The sequence below is a fragment of the Oncorhynchus nerka genome, linkage group LG12 (genome assembly GCF_034236695.1).
Source record: "Oncorhynchus nerka isolate Pitt River linkage group LG12, Oner_Uvic_2.0, whole genome shotgun sequence".
NCBI classification, from domain to species: Eukaryota; Metazoa; Chordata; class Actinopteri; order Salmoniformes; family Salmonidae; genus Oncorhynchus; species Oncorhynchus nerka.
The window spans coordinates 84,428,279-84,437,304 of NC_088407.1; positions in this window are offsets into that span (position 1 = coordinate 84,428,279).

Below are 9,026 nucleotides of genomic sequence, written 5' to 3' on the forward strand. Positions count from 1 at the left end.
TTCTGTGTGTTACTGTAGTCAGGGTAATGAGATTCTGAGTGTTAATCTAGTCAGTGTAATGACATTCTGAGTGTTAATCTAGTCAGTGTAGAGAGCAGTGTAATGAGATTCTGAGTGTTACTGTAGTCAGTGTAGAGAGCAGTGTAATGAGATTCTGAGTGTTACTGTAGTCAGTGTAGAGAGCAGTGTAATGAGATTCTGAGTGTTAATCTAGTCAGTGTAATGACATTCTGAGTGTTAATCTAGTCAGTGTAGAGAGCAGTGTAATGACATTCTGAGTGTTACTCTAGTCAGTGTAATGACATTCTGAGTGTTACTCTAGTCAGTGTAATGACATTCTGAGTGTTTCTCTAGTTAGTGTAGAGAGCAGTGTAATGACATTCTGAGTGTTAATCTAGTCAGTGTAATGACATTATGAGTGTTACTCTAGTCAGTGTAATGACATTCTGAGTGTTACTCTAGTCAGTGTAATGACATTCTGAGTGTTACTCTATTCAGTGTAATGACATTCTGAGTGTTACTCTAGTCAGTGTAATGACATTCTGAGTGTTACTCTAGTTAGTGTAATTACTTTCTGAGTGTTACTCTAGTCAGTGTAATGACATTCTGAGTGTTACTCCAGTTAGTGTAATGACATTATGAGTGTTACTGTAGTCAGTGTAATGACATTCTGAGTGTTACTCTAGTAAGTGTAGAGAGCAATGTAATGACATTCTGAGTGTTACTCCAGTCAGTGTAGAGAGCAGTGTAATGACATTCTGAGTGTTACTCTAGTCAGTGTAATGACATTCTGAGTGTTACTCTAGTCAGTGTAGAGAGCAATGCAATGACATTCTGAGTGTTACTGTAGTCAGGGTAATGACATTCTGAGTGTTACTCTAGTCAGTGTAGAGAGCAGTGTAATGACATTCTGAGTGTTACTGTAGTCAGTGTAATGGCATTCTGAGTGTTACTCCAGTCAGGGTAATGACATTCTGAGTGTTGCTCCAGTTAGTGTAATGACATTCTGAGTGTTTCTCTAGTCAGTGTAGAGAGCAATGTAATGACATTCTGAGTGTTACTGTAGTCAGGGTAATGACATTCTGAGTGTTACTCTAGTCAGTGTAGAGAGCAGTGTAATGACATTCTGAGTGTTAATCTAGTCAGTGTAATGACATTCTGAGTGTTACTCTAGTCAGTGTAGAGAGCAGTGTAATGACATTCTGAGTGTTAATCTAGTCAGTGTAATGACATTATGAGTGTTACTCTAGTCAGTGTAATGACATTCTGAGTGTTACTCTAGTCAGTGTAATGACATTCTGAGTGTTACTCTATTCAGTGTAATGACATTCTGAGTGTTACTCTAGTCAGTGTAATGACATTCTGAGTGTTACTCTAGTTAGTTTAATGACTTTCTGAGTGTTACTCTAGTCAGTGTAATGACATTCTGAGTGTTACTCTAGTCAGTGTAGAGAGCAGTGTAATGACATTCTGAGTGTTTCTCTAGTCAGTGTAATGACATTCTGAGTGTTACTCTAGTCAGTGTAATAACATTCTGAGTGTTACTCTAGTCAGTGTAGAGAGCAGTGTAATGACATTCTGAGTGTTACTCTAGTCAGTGTAGAGAGCAGTGTAATGACATTCTGAGTGTTTATCTAGTCAGTGTAATGACATTCTGAGTGTTACTCTAGTCAGTGTAATGACATTCTGAGTGTTACTCCAGTCAATGTAATGAGATTCTGAGTGTTAATCTAGTCAGTGTAATGACATTCTGAGTGTTACTCTAGTCAGTGTAGAGAGCAGTGTAACGACATTCTGAGTGTTACTCTAGTCAGTGTAGAGAGCAATGTAATGACATTCTGTGTGTTACTGTAGTCAGGGTAATGAGATTCTGAGTGTTAATCTAGTCAGTGTAATGACATTCTGAGTGTTAATCTAGTCAGTGTAGAGAGCAGTGTAATGAGATTCTGAGTGTTACTGTAGTCAGTGTAGAGAGCAGTGTAATGAGATTCTGAGTGTTACTGTAGTCAGTGTAGAGAGCAGTGTAATGAGATTCTGAGTGTTAATCTAGTCAGTGTAATGACATTCTGAGTGTTAATCTAGTCAGTGTAGAGAGCAGTGTAATGACATTCTGAGTGTTACTCTAGTCAGTGTAATGACATTCTGAGTGTTACTCTAGTCAGTGTAATGACATTCTGAGTGTTTCTCTAGTTAGTGTAGAGAGCAGTGTAATGACATTCTGAGTGTTAATCTAGTCAGTGTAATGACATTATGAGTGTTACTCTAGTCAGTGTAATGACATTCTGAGTGTTACTCTAGTCAGTGTAATGACATTCTGAGTGTTACTCTATTCAGTGTAATGACATTCTGAGTGTTACTCTAGTCAGTGTAATGACATTCTGAGTGTTACTCTAGTTAGTGTAATTACTTTCTGAGTGTTACTCTAGTCAGTGTAATGACATTCTGAGTGTTACTCCAGTTAGTGTAATGACATTATGAGTGTTACTGTAGTCAGTGTAATGACATTCTGAGTGTTACTCTAGTAAGTGTAGAGAGCAATGTAATGACATTCTGAGTGTTACTCCAGTCAGTGTAGAGAGCAGTGTAATGACATTCTGAGTGTTACTCTAGTCAGTGTAATGACATTCTGAGTGTTACTCTAGTCAGTGTAGAGAGCAATGCAATGACATTCTGAGTGTTACTGTAGTCAGGGTAATGACATTCTGAGTGTTACTCTAGTCAGTGTAGAGAGCAGTGTAATGACATTCTGAGTGTTACTGTAGTCAGTGTAATGACATTCTGAGTGTTACTCTAGTCAGTGTAGAGAGCAGTGTAATGACATTCTGAGTGTTATTCTAGTCAGTGTAGAGAGCAGTGTAATGACATTCTGAGTGTTACTGTAGTCAGTGTAATGGCATTCTGAGTGTTACTCCAGTCAGGGTAATGACATTCTGAGTGTTGCTCCAGTTAGTGTAATGACATTCTGAGTGTTTCTCTAGTCAGTGTAGAGAGCAATGTAATGACATTCTGAGTGTTACTGTAGTCAGGGTAATGACATTCTGAGTGTTACTCTAGTCAGTGTAGAGAGCAGTGTAATGACATTCTGAGTGTTAATCTAGTCAGTGTAATGACATTCTGAGTGTTACTCTAGTCAGTGTAGAGAGCAGTGTAATGACATTCTGAGTGTTAATCTAGTCAGTGTAATGACATTATGAGTGTTACTCTAGTCAGTGTAATGACATTCTGAGTGTTACTCTAGTCAGTGTAATGACATTCTGAGTGTTACTCTATTCAGTGTAATGACATTCTGAGTGTTACTCTAGTCAGTGTAATGACATTCTGAGTGTTACTCTAGTTAGTGTAATTACTTTCTGAGTGTTACTCTAGTCAGTGTAATGACATTCTGAGTGTTACTCCAGTTAGTGTAATGACATTATGAGTGTTACTGTAGTCAGTGTAATGACATTCTGAGTGTTACTCTAGTAAGTGTAGAGAACAATGTAATGACATTCTGAGTGTTACTCCAGTCAGTGTAGAGAGCAGTGTAATGACATTCTGAGTGTTACTCTAGTCAGTGTAATTACATTCTGAGTGTTACTCTAGTCAGTGTAGAGAGCAATGCAATGACATTCTGAGTGTTACTGTAGTCAGGGTAATGACAATCTGAGTGTTACTCTAGTCAGTGTAGAGAGCAGTGTAATGACATTCTGAGTGTTACTGTAGTCAGTGTAATGACATTCTGAGTGTTACTCTAGTCAGTGTAGAGAGCAGTGTAATGACATTCTGAGTGTTATTCTAGTCAGTGTAGAGAGCAGTGTAATGACATTCTGAGTGTTACTGTAGTCAGTGTAATGGCATTCTGAGTGTTACTCCAGTCAGGGTAATGACATTCTGAGTGTTGCTCCAGTTAGTGTAATGACATTCTGAGTGTTTCTCTAGTCAGTGTAGAGAGCAATGTAATGACATTCTGAGTGTTACTGTAGTCAGGGTAATGACATTCTGAGTGTTACTCTAGTCAGTGTAGAGAGCAGTGTAATGACATTCTGAGTGTTAATCTAGTCAGTGTAATGACATTCTGAGTGTTACTCTAGTCAGTGTAGAGAGCAGTGTAATGACATTCTGAGTGTTAATCTAGTCAGTGTAATGACATTCTGAGTGTTACTCTAGTCAGTGTAGAGAGCAGTGTAATGACATTCTGAGTGTTAATCTAGTCAGTGTAATGGCATTCTGAGTGTTACTCTAGTCAGTGTAATGACATTCTGAGTGTTACTCCAGTCAGTGTAATGAGATTCTGAGTGTTACTCTAGTCAGTGTAATGACATTCTGAGTGTTACTCTAGTCAGTGTAATGACATTCTGAGTGTTACTCTAGTCAGTGTAGAGAGCAGTGTAATGACATTCTGAGTGTTAATCTAGTCAGTGTAATGACATTCTGAGTGTTACTCTAGTCAGTGTAGAGAGCAGTGTAATGACATTCTGAGTGTTACTCCAGTCAGTGTAATGACATTCTGAGTGTTACTGTAGTCAGTGTAATGACATTCTGAGTGTTACTGTAGTCAGTGTAATGGCATTCTGAGTGTTACTCCAGTCAGGGTAATGACATTCTGAGTGTTGCTCCAGTTAGTGTAATGACATTCTGAGTGTTTCTCTAGTCAGTGTAGAGAGCAATGTAATGACATTCTGAGTGTTACTGTAGTCAGGGTAATGACATTCTGAGTGTTACTCTAGTCAGTGTAGAGAGCAGTGTAATGACATTCTGAGTGTTAATCTAGTCAGTGTAATGACATTCTGAGTGTTACTCTAGTCAGTGTAGAGAGCAGTGTAATGACATTCTGAGTGTTAATCTAGTCAGTGTAATGACATTCTGAGTGTTACTCTAGTCAGTGTAGAGAGCAGTGTAATGACATTCTGAGTGTTAATCTAGTCAGTGTAATGACATTCTGAGTGTTACTCTAGTCAGTGTAATGACATTCTGAGTGTTACTCCAGTCAGTGTAATGAGATTCTGAGTGTTACTCTAGTCAGTGTAATGACATTCTGAGTGTTACTCTAGTCAGTGTAATGACATTCTGAGTGTTACTCTAGTCAGCAGTGTAATGACATTCTGAGTGTTAATCTAGTCAGTGTAATGACATTCTGAGTGTTACTCTAGTCAGTGTAGAGAGCAGTGTAATGACATTCTGAGTGTTAATCTAGTCAGTGTAATGACATTCTGAGTGTTACTCTAGTCAGTGTAATGACATTCTGAGTGTTACTCCAGTCAGTGTAATGAGATTCTGAGTGTTACTCTAGTCAGTGTAATGACATTCTGAGTGTTACTCTAGTCAGTGTAATGACATTCTGAGTGTTACTCTAGTCAGTGTAGAGAGCAGTGTAATGACATTCTGAGTATTACTCTAGTCAGTGTAGAGAGCAGTGTAATGACATTCTGAGTGTTACTCTAGTCAGTGTAATGACATTCTGAGTGTTACTCTATTCAGTGTAGAGAGCAGTGTAATGACATTCGGAGTGTTACTCTAGTCAGTGTAATGACATTCTGAGTGTTTCTATAGTCAGTGTAGAGAGCAATGTAATGACATTCTGAGTGTTACTCTAGTCAGTGTAATGACATTCTGAGTGTTACTCTATTCAGTGTAGAGAGCAGTGTAATGACATTCTGAGTGTTACTCTAGTCAGTGTAATGACATTCTGAGTGTTACTCTATTAGTGTAGAGAGCAGTGTAATGACATTCTGAGTGTTACTCTAGTCAGTGTAATGACATTCTGAGTGTTACTCTATTCAGTGTAGAGAGCAGTGTAATGACATTCTGAGTGTTACTCTAGTCAGTGTAATGACATTCTGAGTGTTACTCTATTCAGTGTAGAGAGCAGTGTAATGACATTCTGAGTGTTACTCCAGTCAGTGTAATGACATTCTGAGTGTTACTGTAGTCAGTGTAATGACATTCTGAGTGTTACTCTAGTCAGTGTAGAGAGCAGTGTAATGACATTCTGAGTGTTACTCTAGTCAGTGTAATGACATTCTGAGTGTTTCTCTAGTCAGTGTAGAGAGCAGTGTAATGACATTCTGAGTGTTACTGTAGTCAGTGTAGAGAGCAATGTAATGACATTCTGAGTGTTACTGTAGTCAGGGTAATGAGATTCTGAGTGTTAATCTAGTCAGTGTAATGACATTCTGAGTGTTAATCTAGTCAGTGTAGAGAGCAGTGTAATGAGATTCTGAGTGTTACTGTAGTCAGTGTAGAGAGCAGTGTAATGAGATTCTGAGTGTTACTGTAGTCAGTGTAGAGAGCAGTGTAATGAGATTCTGAGTGTTAATCTAGTCAGTGTAATGACATTCTGAGTGTTACTCTAGTCAGTGTAGAGAGCAGTGTAATGACATTCTGAGTGTTAATCTAGTCAGTGTAATGACATTCTGAGTGTTACTCTAGTCAGTGTAATGACATTCTGAGTGTTACTCCAGTCAGTGTAATGAGATTCTGAGTGTTACTCTAGTCAGTGTAATGACATTCTGAGTGTTACTCTAGTCAGTGTAATGACATTCTGAGTGTTACTCTAGTCAGTGTAGAGAGCAGTGTAATGACATTCTGAGTGTTTCTCTAGTCAGTGTAATGACATTCTGAGTGTTACTCTAGTCAGTGTAATGACATTCTGAGTGTTACTCTAGTCAGTGTAATGACATTCTGAGTGTTACTCTAGTCAGTGTAGAGAGCAGTGTAATGACATTCGGAGTGTTACTCTAGTCAGTGTAATGACATTCTGAGTGTTTCTATAGTCAGTGTAGAGAGTAATGTAATGACATTCTGAGTGTTACTCTAGTCAGTGTAATGACATTCTGAGTGTTACTCTATTCAGTGTAGAGAGCAGTGTAATGACATTCGGAGTGTTACTCTAGTCAGTGTAATGACATTCTGAGTGTTACTCTATTAAGTGTAGAGAGCAGTGTAATGACATTCTGAGTGTTACTCTAGTCAGTGTAATGACATTCTGAGTGTTACTCTATTCAGTGTAGAGAGCAGTGTAATGACATTCTGAGTGTTACTCTAGTCAGTGTAATGACATTCTGAGTGTTACTCTATTCAGTGTAGAGAGCAGTGTATTGACATTCTGAGTGTTACTCCAGTCAGTGTAATGACATTCTGAGTGTTACTGTAGTCAGTGTAATGACATTCTGAGTGTTACTCTAGTCAGTGTAGAGAGCAGTGTAATGACATTCTGAGTGTTACTCTAGTCAGTGTAATGACATTCTGAGTGTTTCTCTAGTCAGTGTAGAGAGCAGTGTAATGACATTCGGAGTGTTACTGTAGTCAGGGTAATGAGATTCTGAGTGTTAATCTAGTCAGTGTAATGACATTCTGAGTGTTAATCTAGTCAGTGTAGAGAGCAGTGTAATGAGATTCTGAGTGTTACTGTAGTCAGTGTAGAGAGCAGTGTAATGAGATTCTGAGTGTTACTGTAGTCAGTGTAGAGAGCAGTGTAATGAGATTCTGAGTGTTAATCTAGTCAGTGTAATGACATTCTGAGTGTTTCTCTAGTTAGTGTAGAGAGCAGTGTAATGACATTCTGAGTGTTAATCTAGTCAGTGTAATGACATTATGAGTGTTACTCTAGTCAGTGTAATGACATTCTGAGTGTTACTCTAGTCAGTGTAATGACATTCTGAGTGTTACTCTATTCAGTGTAATGACATTCTGAGTGTTACTCTAGTCAGTGTAATGACATTCTGAGTGTTACTCTAGTTAGTGTAATGACTTTCTGAGTGTTACTCTAGTCAGTGTAATGACATTCTGAGTGTTACTCCAGTTAGTGTAATGACATTATGAGTGTTACTGTAGTCAGTGTAATGACATTCTGAGTGTTACTCTAGTCAGTGTAGAGAGCAATGTAATGACATTCTGAGTGTTACTCCAGTCAGTGTAGAGAGCAGTGTAATGACATTCTGAGTGTTACTGTAGTCAGTGTAATGACATTCTGAGTGTTACTCCAGTCAGTGTAATGAGATTCTGAGTGTTACTCTAGTCAGTGTAATGACATTCTGAGTGTTTCTCTAGTTAGTGTAGAGAGCAGTGTAATGACATTCTGAGTGTTACTCTTGTCAGTGTAATGACATTTTGAGTGTTTCTCTAGTCAGTGTAGAGAGCAGTGTAATGACATTCTGAGTGTTACTGTAGTCAGTGTAATGACATTCTGAGTGTTACTCCAGTCAGTGTAATGAGATTCTGAGTGTTACTCTAGTCAGTGTAATGACATTCTGAGTGTTTCTCTAGTTAGTGTAGAGAGCAATGTAATGACATTCTGAGTGTTACTCTTGTCAGTGTAATGACATTCTGAGTGTTAATCTAGTCAGTGTAATGACATTCTGAGTGTTACTCTAGTCAGTGTAATGACATTCTGAGTGTTACTCCAGTCAGTGTAATGAGATTCTGAGTGTTACTCTAGTCAGTGTAATGACATTCTGAGTGTTTCTCTAGTTAGTGTAGAGAGCAGTGTACTGACATTCTGAGTGTTAATCTAGTCAGTGTAATGACATTCTGAGTGTTACTCTAGTCAGTGTAATGACATTCTGAGTGTTACTCCAGTCAGTGTAATGAGATTCTGAGTGTTACTCTAGTCAGTGTAATGACATTCTGAGTGTTACTCTAGTCAGTGTAATGACATTCTGAGTGTTACTCTAGTCAGTGTAGAGAGCAGTGTAATGACATTCTGAGTGTTTCTCTAGTCAGTGTAATGACATTCTGAGTGTTACTCTAGTCAGTGTAATGACATTCTGAGTGTTTCTCTAGTCAGTGTAATGACATTCTGAGTGTTACTCTAGTCAGTGTAATGACATTCTGAGTGTTACTCTAGTCAGTGTAATGACATTCTGAGTGTTACTCTAGTCAGTGTAGAGAGCAGTGTAATGACATTCGGAGTGTTACTCTAGTCAGTGTAATGACATTCTGAGTGTTTCTATAGTCAGTGTAGAGAGTAATGTAATGACATTCTGAGTGTTACTCTAGTCAGTGTAATGACATTCTGAGTGTTACTCTATTCAGTGTAGAGAGCAGTG